Consider the following 23,414-nt stretch of genomic DNA (forward strand, 5'->3'; position numbering starts at 1 on the left):
ACAAAGCAGTTTCACAGAATGCTTCAGTGTAGTTTTAATTTGAAGATATTCCTTTTTCCACTATAGGCCATTTAATGCCCAGAATATGAAATTGCAGTTTCTACAGAAAGAGTGTTTCAGAACTGCTCAACCAAAAGTGAGCTTCAACTCTGTTAATTGAAAGCACAGAACAGAAAGAAGTTTCACAGAATGCTTCTGTATAGATTTTATTTGAAGATATCCCTTTTTGCACTATAGGCCCCATAGCGCTCCGAATGTCTGCTTGCTGTTTCTACAGAAAGAGTGTTTCAGAGCTGCTCAATGGAAAGTAAGCTTCAACTCTGTTAGTTGAATGCACAGAACAGAAAGAAGTTTCACAGAATGCTTCTGTGTAGTTTTTGTTGGAAGATATCCCTTTTGCCACTATAGGCCCTTTAGCGCTCGGAATGTCAACTTGCAGTGTCTTCATAAAGAGTGTTTCAGAACTGCTCAATCAAAAGTATGCTTCAACTCTGTTAGTTGAATGAACAGAACAGAAAGAAGTTTCACAGAATGCTTCTGTGTAGTTTTTATTTGGAGATATACCTTTTTCCACTGTAGGACTCTTAGCGCTTGGAATGTGAACTTGCAGTTTCTACAGAAAGAGTGTTTTAGAACTACTCAATCTAAAGTGAGCTTCAACTCTGTTAGTTTAATGGACAGAACACAAAGCAGTTTCACAGAATGCTTCAGTGTAGTTTTAATTTGAAGATATTCCTTTTTCTACTTTAGGCCATTTAATGCCCAGAATATGAAATTGCTGTTTCTACAGAAAGAGTGTTTCAGAACTGCTCAACCAAAAGTGAGCTTCAACTCTGTTAATTGAATGCACACAACAGAAAGAAGTTTCACAGAATGCTTCTGTGTAGTTTTTATTTGAAGATATCCCTTTTTGCACTATAGGCCCCATAGCGCTCCGAATATCTGCTTGCTGTTTCTACAGAGAGAGTGTTTCAGAGCTGCTCAATGAAAAGTAAGCTTCAACTCTGTTAGTTGAATGCACAGAACAGAAAGAAGTTTCACAGAATGCTTCTGTGTAGTTTTTGTTGGAAGATGTCCCTTTTGCCACTATAGGCCCTTTAGCGCTCGGAATGTCAACTTGCAGTGTCTTCATAAAGAGTGTTTCAGAACTGCTCAATCAAAAGTAAGCTTCAACTCAGTTAGATGAATGCACAGAATAGAAAGAAGTTTCACAGAATGCTTCTGTGTATTTTTTATTTGGAGATATTGCTTTTTCCACTATAGGTGCCTTTGCGCTCGGAATGTCAACTTGCAGTTCCTACAGAAAGGGTGTTTCAGAACTGCTCAATCAAATGTATGCTTCAACTCTGTTAGTTGAATGGACAGAAGTGTAAGAAGTTTCACAGAATGCTTCTGGGTAGTTTTTATTTGAAGATATTCCTTTTTCCACTATAGGCCTCTTAGCGCTCAGAACGTCCACTTGCAGTTTCTACAGAAAGAGTGTTTCAGAACTGCTCAATCAAAAGTAAGCTTCAACTCTGTTAGTTAAATACACAGAACAGAGAGAAGTTTCACAGAATGCCACTGTGTCGTTTTTATTTGGAGATATTCCTTTTTCCACTCTAGGACTCTTAGCGCTCGGAATGTCAATTTGTAGGTTCTACAGAGAGAGTGTTTCAGAACTGCTCAATCAAAAGTCAGCTTCAAGTCTGTTAGTTCAATGCACGGAACAGAAAGAAGTTTCACAGAATGCTTCTGTGTAGTTTTTATTGGGAGATATCCCTTTTTCCACTTTGGGCCCATTAGCGCTCGAAATGTCAAATTGCAGTTTCTACAGAAAGAGTGTTTCAGAAATGCTCAATCAAAAGTAAGCTTCAACTCTGTTAGTTGAATGCACAGAACAGAAAGAAGTTGCACAGAATGCTTCTGTGTAGTTTTTATTTGAACATATTCCTTTTTCCACTACAGGACCCTTAGCGCTCAGAATGTCCACGTACAGTTTCTACAGAAAGAGTGTTTCAGAACTGCTCAATCAAAAGTAAGCTTCAACTCTGTTAGTTGAATGGACAGAACACAAAGCAGTTTCACAGAATGCTTCTGTGTAGTTTTTATTTGAAGATATATGTTTTTCCACTCTCGGCCCAATAGCGTTCGGAATGTCCACCTGCAGTTTCTACAGAAAGAGTGTTTCAGAACTGCTCAATCAAAAGTAAGCTTCAACTCTGTTAGTTGAATGAACAGAACAGAAAGAAGTTTCACAGAATGCTTCTGTGTAGTTTTTATTTGGAGGTATTCCTTTTTCCACTGAAGGACTCTTAGCGCTTGAAATGTCAACTTGCAGGTTCTACAGAAAGAGTGTTTTAGAACTACTCAATCTAAAGTAAGCTTCAAATCTGTAGGTTTAATGGGCAGAACACAAAGCAGTTTCACAGAATGCTTCAGTGTAGTTTTAATTTGAAGATATTCCTTTTTCCACTGTAGGCTATTTATTGCCCAGAATATGAAATTGCAGTTTCTACAGAAAGAGTGTTTCAGAGCTGCTCAATCAAATGTAAGCTTCAAATCTGTTAGTTAAATGCACAGAACAGAAAGAAGTTTCACAGAATGCTTCTGTGTGGTTTTTATTGGAAGATATCCCTTTTTCCACTATTGGCCCTTTGGCGCTCGAAATGTCAAATTGCAGTTTCTACAGAAAGAGTGTTTCAGATCTGCTCAATCAAAAGTAGGCTTCAACACTGTTCGTTGAATGCACAGAACAGAAAGACGTTTCACAGAATGCTTCTGTGTAGTTTTTGTAACGATATCCCTTTTTCCACTATAGGCCCCATAGCGCTCCGATTTTCTGCATCCAGTTTCTACAGAAAGAGAGTTTCTGAACTCCTCAATCAAAAGTATGCTTCATTTCTGTTAGTTGAATGAACAGAAGAGAAAGAAGTTACAGAGAATGCTTCTGTGCAGTTTTTATTTGGAGATACTTCTTTTTCCACCTTAGGCCCCTTAGCCCTCGGAATGTCCACTTGCAGTTTCTACAGAAAGAGTGTTTCAAAACTGTTCATTCAAAAGTAAGCTTCAACTCTGTTAGTTGAATGCACAGAACAGAAAGAAGTTTCACAGAATGCTTCTGTGTAGTTTTTATTTGAGGATATCCCTTTTTCCCCTACAGGCATTTAGCGCTCGGAATGTCAACTTGCAGGTTCCACCGAAAGAGTGTTTCAGAACTACTCAATCAAAAGTAAGCTTCAACTCTGTTAGTTGAATGCACAGAACAGAAAAAAGTTTCGCAGAATGCTTCTGTGTGGTTTTTATTTGGAGATATTCCTTTTTCCACTACAGGACCCATAGCCCTCGGAATGTCCACTTGTAGTTTCTACAGAAAGTGTGTTTCGGAACTGTGCAATCAAAAGTAAGCTTCAACTCTCTTAGTTGAATGGACAGAACACAAAGCAGTTTCACTGAATGCTTCTGTGTAGTTTTTATTTGAAGCTATACCCTTTTCCACTATGGGCCCAATAGCGCTCTGAATGTCTACTTGCAGTTTCTACAGAAAGAGTGTTTCAGAACTGCTCAATCAAATGTAAGCTTCAACTCTGTTAGTTGAATGCACAGCAGAGAAAGAAGTTTCACAGAATGCTTCTGTGAAGTTTTTATTGGAAGATATCCGTTTTTCCACTATTGGCACTTTAGCGCTCAAAATGTCAAATTGCAGTTTCTACAGATAGAGTGTTTAGGAACTGCTTCATCAAAAGTAAGCTTCATCTCTGTTAGTTGAATGCACAGAAGAGAAAGAAGTTTCACAGAATGCTTCTGTGTGGTTTTTATTGAAGATAATCCTTTTTCCACTATAGGCCCATTAATGCTCAGAATATGCACTTGCAGTTTCCACAGAAAGAGTGTTTCAGATCTGATCAATCAAAAGTAAGCTTCAACTCTGTTAGTTGAATGCACAGAATAGAAAGAAGTTTAACAGAATGCTTCTGTGTAGTTTTTTTTGAATATATCCCTTTTTCCGCTATAGGCCCCATAGCGCTCCGAATGTCTTCATGCAGTTTCTACAGAAAGAGTGTTTCTGAACTCCTCAATCAAAAGTAAGCTTCATTTCTGTTAGTTGAATGAACAGAAGAGAAAGATATTTCAGAGAATGCTTCTGTGCTGTTTTTATTTGGAGATACTACTTTTTCCGCTATAGGCCCCTTAGCGCTCCGAATGTCCACTTGCAGTTTCTACAGAAAGAGTGTTTCAAAACTGTTCATTCAAAAGTAAGCTTCAACTCTGTTAGTTGAATGCACAGAACAGAAAGAAGTTTCACAGAATGCTTCTGTGTAGTTTTTATTTGCAGATATATCTTTTTCCCCTACAGGCCCTTTAGCGCTCGGAATGTCAACTTGCAGGTTCTACCGAAAGAGTGTTTCAGAACTGCTCAATCAAAAGTAAGCTTCAACTCTGTTAGTTGTATGAGCAGAATAGATAGAAGTTTCACAGAATGCTTCTGTGTCCTTTTTATATGAAGATATCCCTTTTTCCACTTTAGGCCCCTTAGCGTTCAGAATGTCCACTTGCAGTTTTTAGGGAAAGAGTGTTTCAGAACTGCTCAATCAAAAGTATGCCTCAAATCTGTTAGTTCAATGCACAGAAGGCAAAGATGTTTCACAGAATGCTTCTGTGTAATTTTTATATGAAGATATCTTTTTTCCCACTGTAGGCCCCATAGAGCTCCGAATGTCAACTTGCAGTTTCTACAGAAAGGGTGTTTCAGAACTGCTCAATCAAACGTATGCTTCAACTCTGGTAGTTGAATGGACAGAACAGACAGAAGTTTCACAGAATGCTTCTGTGTAGTTTTTATTTGGAGAGTTCCTTTTTCCACTATTGGCCCCTTAGCGCTCGGAATGTCCACTTGCAGTTTCTACAGAAAGAGTGTTTCAGAACTGCTCAATCAAAAGTGAGCTTCAACTCTGTTAATTGAATGCACAGAAGAGACAGCATTTTCACAGAATGCTTCTGTGTAGTTTTTATTTGAAGATATCCCTTTTAGCACTATAGGCCCTTAGCGCTCCGAATGTCTGCTTGCTGTTTCTACAGAAAGAGTGTTTCAGAGCTGCTCAATCAAAAGTAAGCTTCAACTCTGTTAGTTGAATGCACAGAACAGAAAGAAGTTTCACAGAATGCTTCTGTGTAGTTTTTGTTGGAAGATATCCCTTTTTCCACTATAGGCCCTTTAGCGCTCGGAATGTCAACTTTCAGTTTCTTCATGAAGAGTGTTTCAGAACTGCTCAATCAAAAGTAAGCTTCAACTCTGTTAGTTGAATGCACAGAACAGAAAGAAGTTTCACAGAATGCTTCTGTGTAGTTTTTATTTGGAGATATTCCTTTTTCAACTATAGGTCCCTTTGCGCTCGGAATGTCAACTTGCAGGTTCTACCGAAAGAGTGTTTCAGAACTGCTCAAACAAAAGTAAGCTTCCACTCTGTTAGTTGAATGCACAGAACAGATAGAAGTTTCACAGAATGCTTCTGTGTAGTTTTTATTTGCAGATATCCCTTTTTCCACAATAGGCCCCTTAGCATTCAGAATGTCCATTTGCAGTTTCTACAGAAAGAGTGTTTCAGAACTGCTGAATCAAAATTATGCCTCAAATCTCTTAGTTGAATGCACAGAACAGAAAGAAGTTTCACAGAATGCCTCTGTGTAGTTTTTAATTGAAGATATCCCTTTTTGCACTGTAAGCCCCATAGTGCTCAGAATGTCTACTTGCATTTTCTACAGAAAGAGTGTTTAAGAACTGCTCAATAAAAGTAAGCTTCAACACTGTTAGTTGAATGCACAGAACAGAAAGAAGTTTCAGAGAATGCTTCTGTGTAGTTTTTATTTGGAGATATTCCTTTTTCCACTACATTACCCTTAGCACTCCAAATTTCCATTTGCAGTTCCTACAGAAAGAGTGTTTCAGAACTGCTCAATCAAAAGTAAGCTTCAACTCTGTTAGTTGAATTCACAGAACAGAAAGAAGTTTCACAGAGTTCGTCTGTGTAGTTTTTATTTGAGGATGTTCCTTTTTCCACAATTGGCCCCTTCGGGTTCGAATATCCACTTGCAGTTTCTACAGAAAGAGTGTTTCAGAACTGCTCTAACAAATGTAAGCTTCATCTCTGTTAGTTGAATGCAGAGAACAGAAAGTGGTTTCAGAGAATGCTTCTGTGTAGTTTTTGCTTGGAGATACTCCTTTTTCCACTATAGGCCCCTTAGTGCTCCGAATGTCCACTTGCAGTTCCTACAGAAAGAGTGTTTCAGAACTGCTCAATCAAAAGTTAGCTTCAACTCTGTTAGTTGATTCTGCAGAAGAGAAAAAAATTTCACAGAATTCTTCTGTGTAGTTTTTATTTGGACATATTCCTTTTTCCACTATAAGCCCCTAAGCGCTCCGAATGTCCACATGCAGTTTCCACAGAAAGAGTGTTTCAGAACTGCTCAATCAAAAGTAAGCTTCAACTCTGTTAGTTGAATGCACAGAACAGAAAGAAGTTTCACAGAATGCTTCCGTGTAGTTTTTATTTGGAGATATTCCTTTTTCCACTGTAGTCCCCTTAGTGCTCCGAATGTCCACTTGCAGTTTATATAGAAAGAGTGTTTCAGAACTGCTCAATAAAAAGTAAGGTTCAGCTCTGTTAGTTGAATACACCGAACAGAAAGACGTTTCACAGAATGCTTCTGTGTAGTTTTTACTTGAGGATATTACTTTTTCCCCCATAGGCCCCTTCGGGTTAGGAATGTCCACTTGCAGTTTCTACTGAAAGACTGTTTCAGGACTGCTCAAACAAAAGTAAGCTTCAACTCTGTTCAATAAACAGAACAGAAAGAAGTTTCACTGAATGCTTCTGTGTAGTTTTAATTTGGAGTTATTGCTTTTTGCACTTTAGGCCCCTTAGCTCTCCGAATGTCCACTTGCAGTTAGTACAGAAACAGTGTTTCAGAACTGCTCAATCAAAAGTAAGCTTCATCTCTGTTAGTGGAATGCACAGAACAGAAACCAGTTTCACAGAATGCTTCTGTGTAGTTTTTATTTGAAATTATTCCTTTTTTCTCTATAGGCCCTTTGGCTCTCCGAATATCCACTTGCAGTTTCTACAGAAAGAGTGTTTCAGAACTGCTCAATCAAAAGTAAACTTCAAATCTGTTAGTTGAATGCACAGAACAGGAAGAAGTTTCACAGAATGCTTCTGTGTAGTTTTTATTTGGAGATATTCCTTTTTCCACTATTGGCCCCCTAGCGCTACGACTGTCCACTTGCAGTTTCTACAGAAAGAGTGTTTCACAACTGCTCAATAAAAGTAAGCTTCAACTCTGTTAGTTGAATGCACAGATGAGAAAGAAGTTTCACAGAATGCTTCTGTGTAATTTTTATATGGAGATAGTCCTTTGCCACTATCCGCCCCTTTGTGCTCCGAATATCCACTTGCAGTTTCTACAGAAATAGAGTTTCAGAACTGCTCAATCAAAAGTAAGCTTCAACTCTGTTAGTTGAATGCACAGAACAGAAAGAAGTTTCACTGAATGCTTCTGTGTAGTTTTTATTTGAAGATATTCCTTTTTCCAGTATAGGCCCCTTAGCACTCCGAGTGTCCACCTGCATTTTCTACAGAAAGAGTGTTTCAGAACTGCTCAATCAAATGTAAGCTTCAACTCTGTTAGTTTAATGCACAAAAGAGAAAGAAGTTTCACAGAATTTTTCTGTGTAGTTTTTATTTGAGGACATTCCTATTTCCACAATAGGCCCCTTAGCGTTCGGAATGTCCTCTTGCAGTTTCTACAGAAAGAGCGTTTCAGAACTGGTCAAACAAAAGTACGCTTCAACTCTGTTCGTTGAATGCGCAGAACAGAAAGAAATTTCACAGAATGCTTCTGTGTAGTTTTTATTTGAAGATATTTCTTTTTCCACTATAGGCTCCTTAGCGCTGAGAATGTCCACTTGCAGTTTCTACAGAAAGGGTGTTTCAGAACTGCTCAATCAAAAGCAAGCTTGAACTCTGTTAGTTGAATGCACATTACAGAAAGAAGTTTCACAGAGCTGCTCTGTGTTGTTTTTATATGAGGATATTCCTTTTTGCACAATTGGCCCCTTAGATTTCGGAATGTCCACTTGCAGTTTCTACAGAAAGACTGTTTCAGAACTGCTCAAACAAAAGTAGGCTTCAACTATGTTAGCTGAATGTGCAGAACAGAAAGAAGTTTCACAGAATGCTTCTGTGTAGTTTTTGTTTGGAGATAATCCTTTTTCCACTATAGGCCCCTGAGCGCTCCGAATATCCACTTGTATTTTCTACAGAAAGAGTGTTTCAGAACTGCTCAATCAAAAGTAATCTTCAACACTATCAGTTTAATGCACAGAAGAGAAAGAGGTTTCACAGAATGCTTCTGTGTAGTTTTTATTTGAGGATATTCCTATTTCCACAATAGGCCAATTAGCGTTCGGAATGTCCTCTTGCAGTTTCTACAGAAAGAGTGTTTCAGAACTGCTCAAACAAAAGTAAGCTTCAACTCTGTTAGTTGAATGCACAGAAGAGAAAGAAGTTCCACAGAATGCTTCTGTGTAGTCTTCATTTCGAGATAATCCTTTTTCCACTATATGCCTCTTAGCGCTCGGATTGTCCACTTGCAGTTACTACAGAAAGAGTGTTTTAGAAATGCTCAAAAAAAAGTAAGCTTCAACTCTGTTATTTGAATGTGCAGAACAGAAAGAAATTTCACAAAATGCTTCTGTGTAGTTTTTATTTGGACATGTTCCTTTTTCCACTATAAGCCCCATAGCGCCCCAAATGTCCACATGCAATTTCCACAGAAAGAGTGTTTCAGAACTGCTCAATCAAAGGTAAGATTCAACTCTGTTAGTTGAATGCACAGAACAGAAAGAGTTTTCACAGAATGCTTCTGTGTAGTTTTTATTTGAGGATATTCCTTTTTCCAGAAAAGGCCCCTTAGCGTTCGGAAGGCGCTCTTGCTGTTTCTACAGAAAGAGTGTTTCAGAACTGCTCAAACAAATGTAAGATTCACCTCTGTTAGTTGAATGCACAGAACAGAAAGAAGTTCCACAGTATGCTTCTGTGTAGTTTTTATTTGGAGATAATCCTTTTCCACTATAGGCCCATCAGCGCTTGGAATGTCCACTTGCAGTTTCTACAGAAAGAGTGTTTCAGAAATGCTCAAACAAATGTAAGCTTCAATTCTGTTAGTTGTATGCGCAGAATAGAAAGAAATTTCACAGAATTCTTTTGTGTAGTTTTTATTTGGACATATTCCATTTTCCACTTTAAGCCCGTTAGCCCTCCGAATGTTTACATGCAGTTTCCACAGAAAGAGTGTTTCAGAACTGCTCAATAAAAAGTAAGCTTTAACTCTGTTAGTTGAATGCACAGAACAAAAAGAAGTTTCAAAGAATGCTTTTGTGTAGTTTTTATTTGGGGATATTCCTTTTTCCACAGTTGGCCCCTTAGGGATCGGAATGTCCACTTGCAGTTTCTACAGAAAGAGTGTTTCAGAACTGCTCAAACAAAAGTAAGCTTCAACTCTGTTAGTTGAATGCACTGAACAGAAAGAAGTTCCACAGAATGCTTCTATGTGGTTTTTATTTGGATATATACCTTTTTCCACTATAGGCCCCTCAGCACTCCGAATCTCCACTTGCAGTTTCTACAGAAAGTGTTTCAGAACTGCTCCACGAAAAGTAAGCTTCAACTCTTTGACTTGAATGCGTAGAACAGAAAGAAGTTTCACTGCATGCTTCTGTGTAGTTTTTATTTGAGGGTATTCCTTTTTCCACTATAGGCCCCTTAGTGCCCCGATTGTCCACTTGCAGTTTCTTCAGATAGTGTGTTTCACAACTGCTCAATCAAAAGTAAGCTTCAGCTCTGTTGAATGCACAGAAGGGAAAGAAGTTTCCCAGAATGCTTCTCTGTAGTTTTTATATGGAGATATTCCTTTTCCACTATCGGCCCCTTATCGCTCCGAATGTCCACATGCAGTTTCTATAGAAAGAGTGTTTCAGAACTGCTCAATCAAAAGTAAGCTTCAACTCTGTTAGTTGAATGCACAGAACAGAAAGAGGCTTCACATAATGCTTATGTGTAGTTTGTATTTGAAGATAAGCCTTTTTCCTCTATCGGCCGCTTAGGGCTCTGAATGTCAACTTGCAGTTTCTACAGATAGAGTGTTTCAGAACTGCTCAATCAAAGGTAAGCTTTAACTCTGTTCGTTGAATGCACAGAACAGAAAGGCGTTTCACAGAATACTTTTGTGTAGTTTTTATTTGATGATACACCTTTTTCCACTGTAGGCCCGTAGTGTTCCAAATATCCACTTGCAGTTCCTACAGAAAGAGTGTTTCAGAACTGCTCAATCAAAATTAAGCTTCAACTCTGTTAGTTGAATGCAGAGAATGGAAGGAAGTTTCACAGAATGCTTCTGTGTAGTTTATATTTGGAGATATTACTTTTTCCACTTTAGGCCCGTTAGCACTCTGAATGTCCACTTCCAGTTTCTACAGAAAGAGTGTTTCAGAACTGCTCAATCAAAAGTAAGCTGCAACTCCGTTAGTTGAATGCACAGAACAGAAAGAAGTTTTCCAGAATTCTTATGTGTAGTTTTTATTTGGAGATATTTCTTTTTCCACAATGGGCCCCTTAACGCTCGGAATGTCCACATGCAGTTTCTTAGGAAAGAGTTTTTCAGAACTGCTCCATCAAAAGTAAGCTTCAACTGTGTTAGTTGAATGCGCAGAACAGAAAGGTGTTTCACAGAATGCTTCTGTGTAGTTTTTATTTGAAGACATTCCTTTTTCCAGTATAGGCCCCTTAGCTCTCCGAATGTCCACTTGCAGTTTCTATAGAAAGAGTGTTTCAGAACTGCTCAATCAAAAGTAAGCTTCAACTCTGTTATTTGAATGCAAAGAACAGAAAGAAGTTTCACAGAATGCTTCTGTGTAGTTTTTATATGGAGATATTACTTTTTCCGCTAGAGGCCCCTTAACGCTCCGAATTTCCACTTGCAGTTTCTACAGAGTGTCTCAGAACTGCTCAATGAAAAGTAAGTTTCAACTCTGTTAATTGAATGCACAGAAGACAAAGAAGTTTCAGAGAATGTTTCTGTGTACTTCTTATTTGAAGATATTCCTTTTTCCACTATAGGCCCCTTAGCGCTCTGAATGTCCTCTTGCAGTTTCTACAGAAAGAGTGTTTCAGAACTGCTCAATCAAAAGTAAGCTTCAACTCTGTTAGTTGAATGCACAGAACAGAAAGAAGTTTCACAGAATGCTTCTGTGTAGTTTTTATTTGAGGATATTCCTTTTTCCAGTATAGGCTCCTTAGCGCTCGGAATGTCCACTTGCAGTTTCTACAGAAAGAGTGTTTCAGAACTGCTCAAACAAAAGTAAGCTTCATCTCTGTTAGTTGAATGCACAGAACAGATAGAAGTTTCACAGAATGCTTCTGTGTAGTTTTTATTTGTAGATATTACTTTTTGCACTATAGTCCCCTTAGTGCTCCAAATGTCAACTTGCAGTTTCTACAGAAAGAGTGTTTCAGAACTGCTCAATCAAAAGTAAGCTTCAACTCTGTTAGTTGAATGCACAGAACAGAAAGAAGTTTCACGGAATGCTTCTTTGTAGTTTTTATTTGGAGATATACTTTTTTCCACAATTGGCCCCTTAGGGTTCGGAATGTCCACTTGCAGTTTCTACAGAAATAGTGTTTCAGAACTGCTCAAAAAAAGTAAGCTTCAAATCTTTAAGTTGAATGCACAGTATAGAAAGAAGTTCCACAGATTTGTTCTGTGTAGTTTTTATTTGAAGTTATTCCTTTTTCCACTATATTCCCCTTAGGGCTCGGAATGTCCACTTGCAGTTTCTACAGAAAGAGTTTTTCAGAACTGCTGAATCAAAAGTAAGCTTCAACTCTGTTAGTTGAATGTGCAGAACAGAAAGAAATTTCACAGCATGCTTCTGTGTAGTTTTTATTTGGACATATTCCTTTTTCCACTATAAGCCCCTTAGCACTCTGAATGTCCACATGCAGTTTCCACAGAAAGAGTGTTTCAGAACTGCTCAATCAATATAATCTTCAACTCTGTTAGTTGAATGCACAGAAGAGAAAGAAGTTTCACAGGGGTGGAGCCAAGATGGCCGAATAGGTACAGCTCTGGTCTCCAGCTCCCAGCCCCAGCGACACAGAAGACGGGTGATTTCTGCATTTCTGCTTCAGGTACCGGTTTCATCTCACTAGGGAGTGCCTAACAGTGGGTGCAGGGCATTTGGTGAAGCGCACTGTTGGGGAGCAAAAGCAGGGCAATGCATTGCCTCGCTCAGGAAGCGCAAGGGGTCAGGGAGTTCCCTTTCCTAGTGAAAGAAAGGGGAAACAGACAGCACCTGGAATATCGGGTCAGTCCCATCCTAATACTGCGCTTTTCCAACGGGCCTGGAAAACGGCACACTAGGAGATTGTGTCCCGCACCTGGCTCGGAGGGTCCTATGCCCACGGAGTCTTGCTGATTTCTAGCACACCAATCTGAGGTCAAGCTGCAAGGCGGCAGCGAGGCTGGGGGAGGGGTGCCCGCCATTGCCCAGGCTTGCTTAGGTAAACAAAGCAGACAGGAAGCTCGAACTGGGTGGAGCCCACCACAGCTCAAGGAGGCCTGCCTGCCTCTGTAGGCTCCACCTCTGGGGGCAGGGCACAGACAAACAAAAACTCAGCAAGACCCTCCACAGTCTTAATTGTCCCTGTCTGACTGACAGCGTTGAAGAGAGTTGTGGTTCTCCCAGCACGCAGCTGGAGATCTGAGAACGGACAGACTGCCTCCTAAAGTGGGTCCCTCACCCCTGAGCAGCCTAACTGGGAGGCACCCCCCCCAGTAGGGACAGACTGACACCTCATTCAACCGGGTACTCCTCTGAGACAAAACATTCAGAGGAACTATCAGACAGCTGACTTTGTGGTCTCACGAAAATCCACTCTTCTGCAGCCACTGCTGCTGACACCCAGCCAAACAGGGTCTGCAGTGGACCTCTAGTAAACTCCAACAGACTTGCAGCTGAGGGTCCTGTCTGAAAGCCAAGCTTCGAGAACTACGCAAAGATTGCAGAAGCCTCAGTATCAGATGCGATCAACTGGAAGAAAGGGTATCGCTGATGGAAGATGAAATGAATGAAATGAAGAGAGAAGGGAAGTTTAGAGAAAAAAGAATAAAAAGAAATGAACAAAGCCTCCACGAAATTTGGGACTATGTGAAAAGACCAAAGCTACGTCTGATTGGTGTACCTGAAAATGATGGGAAGAATGGAACCAAGTTGGAAAACACTCTGCAAGATATTATCCAGGAGAACTTCCCCAATCTAGCAAGGCAGGCCAGCATTCAGATTCAGGAAATACAGAGAACGCCACAAAGATACTCCTCGAGAAGAGCAACTCCAAGACACATAATTGTCAGATTCACCAAAGTTGAAATGAAGGAAAAAATGTTAAGGGAAGCCAGAGAGAAAGGTCGGGTTACCCACAAAGGGAAGCCCATCAGACTAACAGCTGATCTCTCAGCAGAAACTCTACAAGCCAGAAGAGAGTGGGGGCCGATATTCAACATTCTTAAAGAAAAGAATTTTCAACCTAGAATTCCCTATCCCGCCAAACTAAGCTTCATAAGTGAAGGAGAAATAAAATACTTTACAGATAAGCAAACGCTGAGTGATTTTGTCACCACCAGGCCTGCCCTAAAAGAGCTCCTGAAGGAAGCACTAAACATGGAAAGGAACAACCGGCACCAGCCACTGCAAAAACATGCCAAACTGTAACGACTATCGAGGCTAGGAAGAAACTATAGCAACTAACGAGCAAAATAACCAACTAACATCATAATGACAGGATCAGATTCACACATAACAATATTAACGTTAAATGTAAATGGGCTAAATGCTCCAACCAAAAGACACAGACTGGCAAACTGGATAAGGAGTCAGGACCCATCAGTGTGCTGTATTCAGGAAACCCACCTCACGTGCAGAGACACACATAGACTCAAAATAAAGGGATGGAGGAAGATCTATCAAGCAACTGGAAATCAAAAAAAGGCAGGGGTTGCAATCCTAGTCTCTGATAAAATAGACTTTAAACCAACAAAGATCAAAAGAGACAAAGAAGGGATCAATTCAACAAGAAGAGCTAACTATCCTAAATATATATGCACCCAACACAGGAGCACCCAGATTCATAAAGCAAGTCCTCAGTGACCTACAAAGGGACTTAAACTCCCACACAATAATAATGGGAGATTTTAACACCCCACTGTCAACATTAGACAGATCAACGAGACAGAAAGTTAACAAGGATATTCAGGAATTGAACTCAGCTCTACATAAAGTGGACCTAATAGACATCTACAGAACTCTCCACCCCAAGTCAACAGAATATACATTTTTTTCAGCACCACACCACACCTATTCCAAAATTGACCACATAGTTGGAAGTAAAGCTCTCCTCAGCAAATGTAAAAGAACAGAAATTATAACAAACTGTCTCTCAGACCACCGCGCAATCAAACTAGAACTCAGGATTAAGAAACTCACTCAAAACTGCTCAACTACATGGAAACTGAACAACGTGCACCTGAATGACTATTGGGTACATAATGAAATGAAGGCAGAAATAAAGATGTTCTTTGAAACCAACGAGAACAAAGACACAACATACCAGAATCTCTGGGACACGTTCAAAGCAGTGTGTAGAGGGAAATTTATAGCACTAAATGCCCACAAGAGAAAGCAGGAAAGATCCAAAATTGACACCCTAACATCACAATTAAAAGAACTAGAAAAGCAAGAGCAAACACATTCAGAAGGCTAGAAATAACTAAAATCAGAGCAGAACTGAAGGAAATAGAGACACAAAAAACCCTTCAAAAAATTAATGAATCCAGGAGCTGGTTTTTTGAAAGGATCAACAAAATTGATGGACCACTAGCAAGACTAATAAAGAAGAAAAGAGAGAAGAATCAAATAGATGCAATAAAAAACGAAAAAGGGGATATCACCACCGATCCCACAGAAATACAATCTACCATCAGAGAATACTACAAACACCTCTATGCAAATAAACTAGAAAATCTAGAAGAAATGGATAAATTCCTCGACAAATACACCCTCCCAAGACTAAACCAGGAAGAAGTTGAATCTCTGAATAGACCAAAAACAGGTTCTGAAATTGTGGCAATAATCAATAGCTTACCAACCAAAAAGAGTCCAGGACCTGATGGATTTACAGCTGAATTCTACCAGAGGTACAAGGAGGAACTGGTACCATTCCTTCTGAAACTATTCCAATCGATAGAAAAAGAGGGAATCCTCCCTAACACATTTTACGAAGCCAGCATCGTCCTGATACCAAAACCTGGCAGAGACTTAACCAAAAAAGAGAATTTCAGACCAATATCCTTGATGAACATTGATGCAAAAATCCTCAATAAAATACTGGCAAACCGAATCCAGCAGCACATCAAAAAGCTTATCCACCGTGATCAAGTGGGCTTCATCCCTGGGATGCAAAGGCTGGATCAACATATGCAAATCAATAAATGTAATCCAGCATATAAACAGAACCAAAGACAAAAACGACATGATTATCTCAATAGATGCAGAAAAGGCCTTTGACAAAATTCAACAACCCTTCATGCTAAAAACTCTCAATAAATTAGGTATTGATGGGACGTATCTCAAAATAATAAGAGCCATCTATGACAAACCCACAGCCAATATCATACTGAATGGGCAAAAACTGGAAGCATTCCCTTTGAAACCTGGCACAAGACAGGGATGCCCTCTCTCACCGCTCCTATTCAACATAGTGCTGGAAGTTCTGGCCAGAGCAATCAGGCAGGAGAAGGAAATAAAAGGTATTCAATTAGGAAAAGAGGAAGTCAAATTGTCCCTGTTTGCAGATGACATGATTGTATATCTAGAAAACCCCATTGTCTCAGCCCAAAATCTCCTTAAGCTGATTAGCAACTTCAGCAAAGTCTCAGGATACAAAATTAATGTACAAAAATCACAAGCATTCTTGTACACCAATCACAGACAAACAGAGAGCCAAATCATGAGTGAACTCCCATTCACAATTGCTTCAAAGAGAATAAAATACCTAGGAATCCAACTTACAAGGGATGTGAAGGACCTCTTCAAGGAGAACTACAAACCACTGCTCAATGAAATAAAAGAGGATACCAACAAATGGAAGAACATTCCATGCTCATGGATTGGAAGAATCAATATCGTGAAAATGGCCATACTGCCCAAGGTAATTTATAGATTCAATGCCATCCCCATCAAGCTACCAATGACTTTCTTCACAGAATTGGAAAAAACTACTTTAAAGTTCATATGGAACCAAAAAGGAGCCCGCATCGCCAAGTCAATCCTAAGCCAAAAGAACAAAGCTGGAGGCATCACGCTACCTGACTTTAAACTATACTACAAGGCTACAGTAACCAAAACAGCATGGTACTGGTACCACAACAGAGACATAGATCAATGGAACAGAACAGAGCCCTCAGAAATGATGCCGCATAGCTACAACTATCTGATCTTTGACAAACCTGACAAAAACAAGAAATGGGGAAAGGATTCCCTATTTAATAAATGGTGCTGGGAAAACTGGCTAGCCATATGTAGAAAGCTGAAACTGGATCCCTTCCTTACACCTTATACAAAAATTAATTCAAGATGGATTAAAGACTTATATGTTAGACCTAAAACCATTAAAATCCTACAAGAAAACCTAGGCAATACCATTCAGGACATAGGCATGGGAAAGGACTTCATGTCTAAAACACCAAAAGCAATGGCAACAAAAGCCAAAATCGACAAATGGGATCTCATTAAACTAAAGAGCTTCTGCACAGCAAAAGAAACTATCATCAGAGTGAACAGGCAACCTACAGAATGGGAGAAAATTTTTGCAACCTACTCATCTGACAAAAGGTTAATATCCAGAATCTACAATGAACTCAAACAAATTTACAAGAAAAAAACAAACAACCCCATCAAAAAGTGGGCAGAGGACATGAACAGACACTTCTCAAAAGAAGACATTTATGCAGCCAAAAAACACATGAAGAAATGCTCATCATCACTGGCCATCAGAGAAATGCAAATCAAAACCACAGTGAGATACCATCTCACACCAGTTAGAATGGCCATCATTAAAAAATCAGGAAACAACAGGTGCTGGAGAGGATGTGGAGAAATAGGAACACTTTTACACTGTTGGTGGGACTGTAAACTAGTTCAACCATTGTGGAAGTCAGTGTGGTGATTCCTCAGGGATCTAGAACTAGAAATACCATTTGACCTAGCCATCCCATTACTGGGTATATACCCAAAGGATTGTAAATCATGCTGCTATAAAGACACATGCACACGTATGTTTATTGCAGCACTATTCTCAATAGCAAAGACTTGGAACCAACCCAAATGTCCAACACTGATAGACTGGATTAAGAAAATGTGGCATATATACACCATGGAATACTATGCAGCCATAAAAAACGATGAGTTCATGCCCTTTGTAGGGACATGGATGAAGCTGCAAACCATCATTATCAGCAAACTATCACTGGAACAAAAAACCAAACACCGCATGTTCTCACTCACAGGTGGGAATTGAACAATGAGAACGCATGGACACAGGAAGGGGAACATCACACACTGGGGCCTGTTGTGGGGTGGGCGTAGGGGGGAGGGATAGCATTAGGAGATATACCTAATGCTAAATGAGGAGTCAATGGGTGCAGCACACCAACATGGCACATGTATACATATGTAACAAACCTGCACATTATGCACATGTACCCTAAAACTTAAATTATAATAATAATAAAATTTTAAAAAAATGTCATTCAATACACAACAGTGTTTAAAAAAACATTTAGTTTTAATTGTTAAAACAAATTAAGTATACATATAGATTAAATAAGACATTTCAAAATCTACAGTATCCTCAAAGGCTAAAATGTAGATTACAAACCCTCACAAAGCATTATTGTCTTTCTGATACCATGCTCTATGTAAAAAATGGGTGTCCTTTTAAAAAAAAGTCTGAGGTTAAGTATTTAGAAAATTGAGTTCACAATAAATCTACATCCTAACTGATAGGAGTTATATCTGAACATTTCTCTGATATGCATGAAGATTTCTTTATTGCTACTACACCATCTAACATTCAAGACTTCTAACTATTGCTACTATGAAGGTGTATCCAAAAAGCCCAGCCTTTTCTCCTGAATGACTCATTGGCAAAACTATTTATTTCTAAATCTCAGAGTGCTTCTGTCTCATAATTTAATGCAGAATAATTGTACCCTAAACACCTGACTCATGCATGACTTACAACACTGTCATATGTCAAATCTAAGAGCACCCACATTCATTTAGGTTTTTGTACCCTTAATCTTCCATGTGAATGATCTTCACATAATATATAAGAGCCTGTAGTAGCTTGTAGGTAGCAGAAATCCACTTCACACTTTTACTTAAATGTTACAAATTAAGAAAAAGCATCAGATAATTTGAGAGTTTAATTATATTAATAATATTTGCTCAAATAATTTCAAATACTGTCATTACAAAAAAGTATACACTGAATATATCTATTGCTCCATCCATCTCAGTTTTTGAAACACACAATTAAATTTTTTTATTGTTTGGACTTTGGATTATTCTTCATAATAAACACTCTGATTTAGAGTAATGTGTATCACTGTTAGTTTCTTAGTTCTTTCTAGAGTGATTAATCTGATTTTTGTTTTCATTTATCACATTTTCAGAGTTGATTTTTTAAATTAATTTCCCACATTTATTGCACATGTAAATTTTCTTTCCAGTATAAACTCTCTGGTGTTGTCAAAGGTGTAAATTTTGAACAAAGGTTATTCTACAATTATTTCATTTGTAGGGGTTGTCACTCATAGGAATTATCAGTTGAGTAAGATTAAAGAATCAGTTAAAAGTTTTGCTAACTGCTTTATGTTTATAATTTTTTCCAGTATAATTACTCTGGTGTCCTCTATGGTGTATAGCTTATACAAAGGTCTTTTCAAAATAATTATGTGTGTAAGATTTTTATCCAGTACTTATTTTCTAATGTTGAGGGAGACGTGAGCATGAGTTGAGGGCTGTGCCACATTTTTTAAATTTTCAGTTTTTCTCTGCTGTGAATTCTTTTGTGTTGAGTAAGGTTTTAGCACCTTTTAAACGGTTTGCCACATTCTTCTTATGTTTAGTTTTTCTCTGCTATGGATTCTGTAATGTTGTGTAAGGGCTGAGTACTGGTTGAAGGCTTTGCCACATTCATTCAATTTGAATGGTTTCTGTCCAGTATGAATTCTCTGATGCTTAGTAAGGAATGAGCCCTAGTTAAAAGCTTTGCTACATTCTTTACATTTGTATGGTTCCTCACAGGTATGGTCCAGGTGAAAGCTGATGGTGGCCTGACTTGGGGAGGAAGAAGGTGGGACTGGCTGACTTATTGACAGATTGGATAGGATGGGAATGGGGATGAAAATGGGGATGGGGATGGGGATGGGGATGGGGTGGGGGCAGGAGACTTCTAGGTTCTGGAAGGATCTTGAAATATTTATTGAATGAAGGATAAATGGATGCTGTTGCTGTTTCCCGGGTACTGATATGTGTCTGGTGCTTTACACACTCTATTTCAGTTGCTCCTCACCAGAAGTCTAAGGACTAAGCATGATCTTCACATTGGAGATGAGGATGCTGAGGCTCAGAGAGGTTCCATGACTTGCCCAGGATCACACGCTGGTAAAAGGAGGAGCAGGATTGAAACTCAGGCCTGTTTGACCCCAGGTGAGGGCTCTTCACCACTCCATCCCACCCAGCCCAGCAGGCATGCACTTAGTGGGGGAGACAAAGCCACTGTAGGGTCACGGCCCAGGAGTATAAAAGGCATATTTTTGTTTTTGGTTGAAACCCCACTGGTCTTTAGCCCTGGTTGGGGCAAGATGGTAAAGTGGGAACCAGGAGGCAGACACTAGCTCTCAAGGCCTAGTTAAGCTATCGACTGGCAGAGTGTGCATGGAAACATCTCATCACGTTTTAGGGCTTCCATTTCTTTCTTTGGGCTGGTTAATTGTCAATGGCATCTCTGAGAAGCTGAATCTCACCTTAAAAATATAAAAATAAATATTTTAAATCCTACCTAAAATTGTTGTAACCAAGCAAGTTAGAGAGAAAGGCCCCACTTTGAGACAAATTCAGGAGTCCTTTATTAGCCGGCAACCAAGAGACGGCTAACGCTCGAAATTCTCTTGGCTCCGAAGAAGGGGCTAGATTTTCTTTCATACTTTGGTTTAGAGAGGGGAGGGAGATTCTAGCTGTAGCAATCATACAGAAGTAAAACAGGCAAAAAAGTTAAAAAGACAAATGGTTACAGGAAAACAGTTCCAGGTGCCGGGGCTTTAAATTCATCACAAGGTGATAGGTGCGGGGGATCTGGGTGTTATCTGCCAGACACAAAGGCAATGGCTTTATGGTCCTATCTCCGGAGCAAATTCCTGGGAACTGCAGACACTGGTTGCCTCAGTACCTTATCAGTTAATTGCGTTCTTTGATATGCTGAGAGTCAGCTTGCACAAGTTAAGTCCTTGAGGAAGGGGGTGGGTAAGGAGCCCTTGATGTCTTGCAAATTAAGGAGCCAAATGGAGTCCACCCAGTTTTCTCAGCTAAGGGAGAGTCTATTCATGTTAAAACAAGATGAGGTATCTAAGGGAGAGTCTATTCATGTTAAAACAAGGTTAGGTATTACAACATGGCATTTTAATTCAGACACTTTAACATCCTTCTTGGAAAAATCATCCATAATTTCAGCACGTTTTTGGAGCCCGGGCCTTTAGTCAGAAAGGATGGGAGAATGGAAATTGAGTTGTGATTTCTGGTGAGGGTGCCAGGGTGCACCTCAATGAGCTGAATGAGGCTGGGTCTCAGAACCCCTGAGCCCAGACCAGGTCTCTGAGGTTGGTGAGGGGAACTTCTTCCGGAACCCCTCCACCCAGCCCTGACTCCTGAGAAGCAGATAGTGTGCTTCAGGTGGCAGAGCGCAAGTGCCCAAGTCATAGGCAGGTTTTCTCATGCCTCTCTCACCAGAGATTACCCTTATCTTATACCCTGCTAAATCACGGAGGTTTGGGGAGTTCTTTTCGGCCCCCAATATAACTTGTTTGTGGAGGCCTGGGGAGTTTCTTCAGACCCCCAATAAAACTTGTTCAATTCTAACCAGGTCCTGTTAAGAATTCCTTTGTTATCTTGTTATGCTTCAAGGCCCAGGAAAGCCCTAGGCACAACTCTTGGTGGGCTTTTGTTACATTCCAGGCTTTGTGTAAGGACCCTGGTTCTATCAGCTTTTAATATTTAACTTAACCACTCAGTCAGTGCTGAAACAGTTGTCATGGAAGCCTGCATGTTCAGCTGTTAGTGAGACCTGATCTGCCACAATGAGGCTCTGCAGCCCCAACAGGAACCAATATAGTGGAGAGTGTGGTGGGTCAGCTGGGGAGACAGACAGCAGGATGCAGGAGTGACAGGTGGTGCAGCTATGCTGAGCCTCCTGCAAAGGCAGCAGAGAAGGCCCTGGCAGGGTAGGATTGCCCACAGTCTCCCCACCCCTCCCATAGGCCTCGACCCTTCCAGACTCACCAGACCCCAGGCCCAGCTCCCAGTCGAGACTGGGGATGGCAGAGAAACCAGGGTTAGTCGGGAGAAGTGGGTTTCCTGGGTTCTGGGTCTGAGGATGGGGGCATCCAGGAGAAAGCCTTCTGCTCCCCAGAGAGCTTCCTCTTTGGCAGGCCTGCATCTTCTAGGAAAAATGTCCTTTCTTATTCCAACCTCAGGAGACCATAGATTTGGGGTCTGGAGAGGTCTTAAAGAGCCCTCCTTCAACAGAAAGGGCAGCAGAGTCGCTGAGTGGGAAATGGCTTGCCAAAGGTCATAGGGCAAGTGTGAAGGAGAGCCAGGATGGGAGTCCCAGGAGGCTCTTTCCAGGATCCCATGGATGACAGGTCAGGTGGTGAGAGAAGGGGAGAGCCTCTGCAAGTGGGAGTGGATGCTGGGGCTCACAGAGGTCTAACAGTTGGGAGTGGGGTTGGAACTATGGCTGCAGCAGTACCCTTTGAGAACCCAAAATGGCCAGGGTTGGGCATGGCCCAGCCCCGTTCCATGTTTAGAGAGGGATCTTTGAGCACCCCATCTTCATACATTTGAGAACAAGGTCACTGAGAAGGAGCCTCCGAGGTGGCAGAGTGTATTAGTTTGTTTTCACACTGCTATGAAGAAATACCTAAGTCTGGGTAATTTATAAAAAAAGAGGTTTAATTGATTGATAGTTCTGCATGGCTGAAGAGGCCTCAGGAAACTTACAATCATGGTGGAAGGGGAAGCAAACATGTCCTTCTTCACATAGCAACAGGAGAGAGAAGTGCAGAACAAAGAGGGAAAAGGCCCCTTATAAAACCATCAGATATCGTGAGAACTCACTCACTATCATGAGAACAGCATGGGGGAACTACTCCCATGATCTAATCACCTCCCAGGAGGTCCCACCCCCAACAAATGGGGGTTAAAATCAAGATGAGATTTGGGTGGAGACACAGAGCCAGACCATATCACAAAACCAGAAGAGATGAGCGGTGGGAGCTTAGTAAATGTTCATTAAATCAAACCCCTGCACAAGGCTGGCTTCAGAGGTGCCACCTGTGCAGTGGCAAAGGCCCCACACTCAGAAGGGACCTGAACTTTGTTTAACGCTCTGCTATCACTTTCTTGAAATTCTTAACAATTTTTGAACAATGTACTCCATATTTTCAGTTCACACTGGGTCCCGCAAATTATGTACCCAGTCCTGCCCCTGAAAGAAAGATATGGTTTGTTCATGAAGGGGCTCCCTCTACTCCTCCCTGCCCATCCCACTCCAAGATACCCTAAGTGAAGGGGAACACAGAGCTAGGAGAAGGTGGTGTTTGATGATGATCTTGGAGGTCTCACCTGATCATGGCTGGTGATGCATGTGTGTGGGTGGGAGAACTTGGCTGCTCTCTATTCTGGCAGCCTCCATCCCATGCACAAGGCCTTCACTTTGCCTCTCTGTCCCCGTGTCCCCCTACCTGACTCAGACCAGGAGTGTAGATGGGGGGTAGACACTGAGCCCCAGTGCTCCTGGTCTCAGCTGGAGTTCCCTGTTGATTGGGGAGATCTGGCCTCACTGACTACTCCTACGCCATCCCCACTATGACAGGAGTTGGTGAAGGGGACAGGATGGGAGGCTTAATTAGCAGCCAGGGCCAGGCAGCAGGCAGTGGGGCAAAGATCGGGCTGACTTTCCCTGCTACAAATCTGCTCTCCAGAA

The sequence above is a fragment of the Nomascus leucogenys genome, chromosome 18, assembly GCF_006542625.1.
Source record: "Nomascus leucogenys isolate Asia chromosome 18, Asia_NLE_v1, whole genome shotgun sequence".
NCBI lineage: Eukaryota > Metazoa > Chordata > Mammalia > Primates > Hylobatidae > Nomascus > Nomascus leucogenys.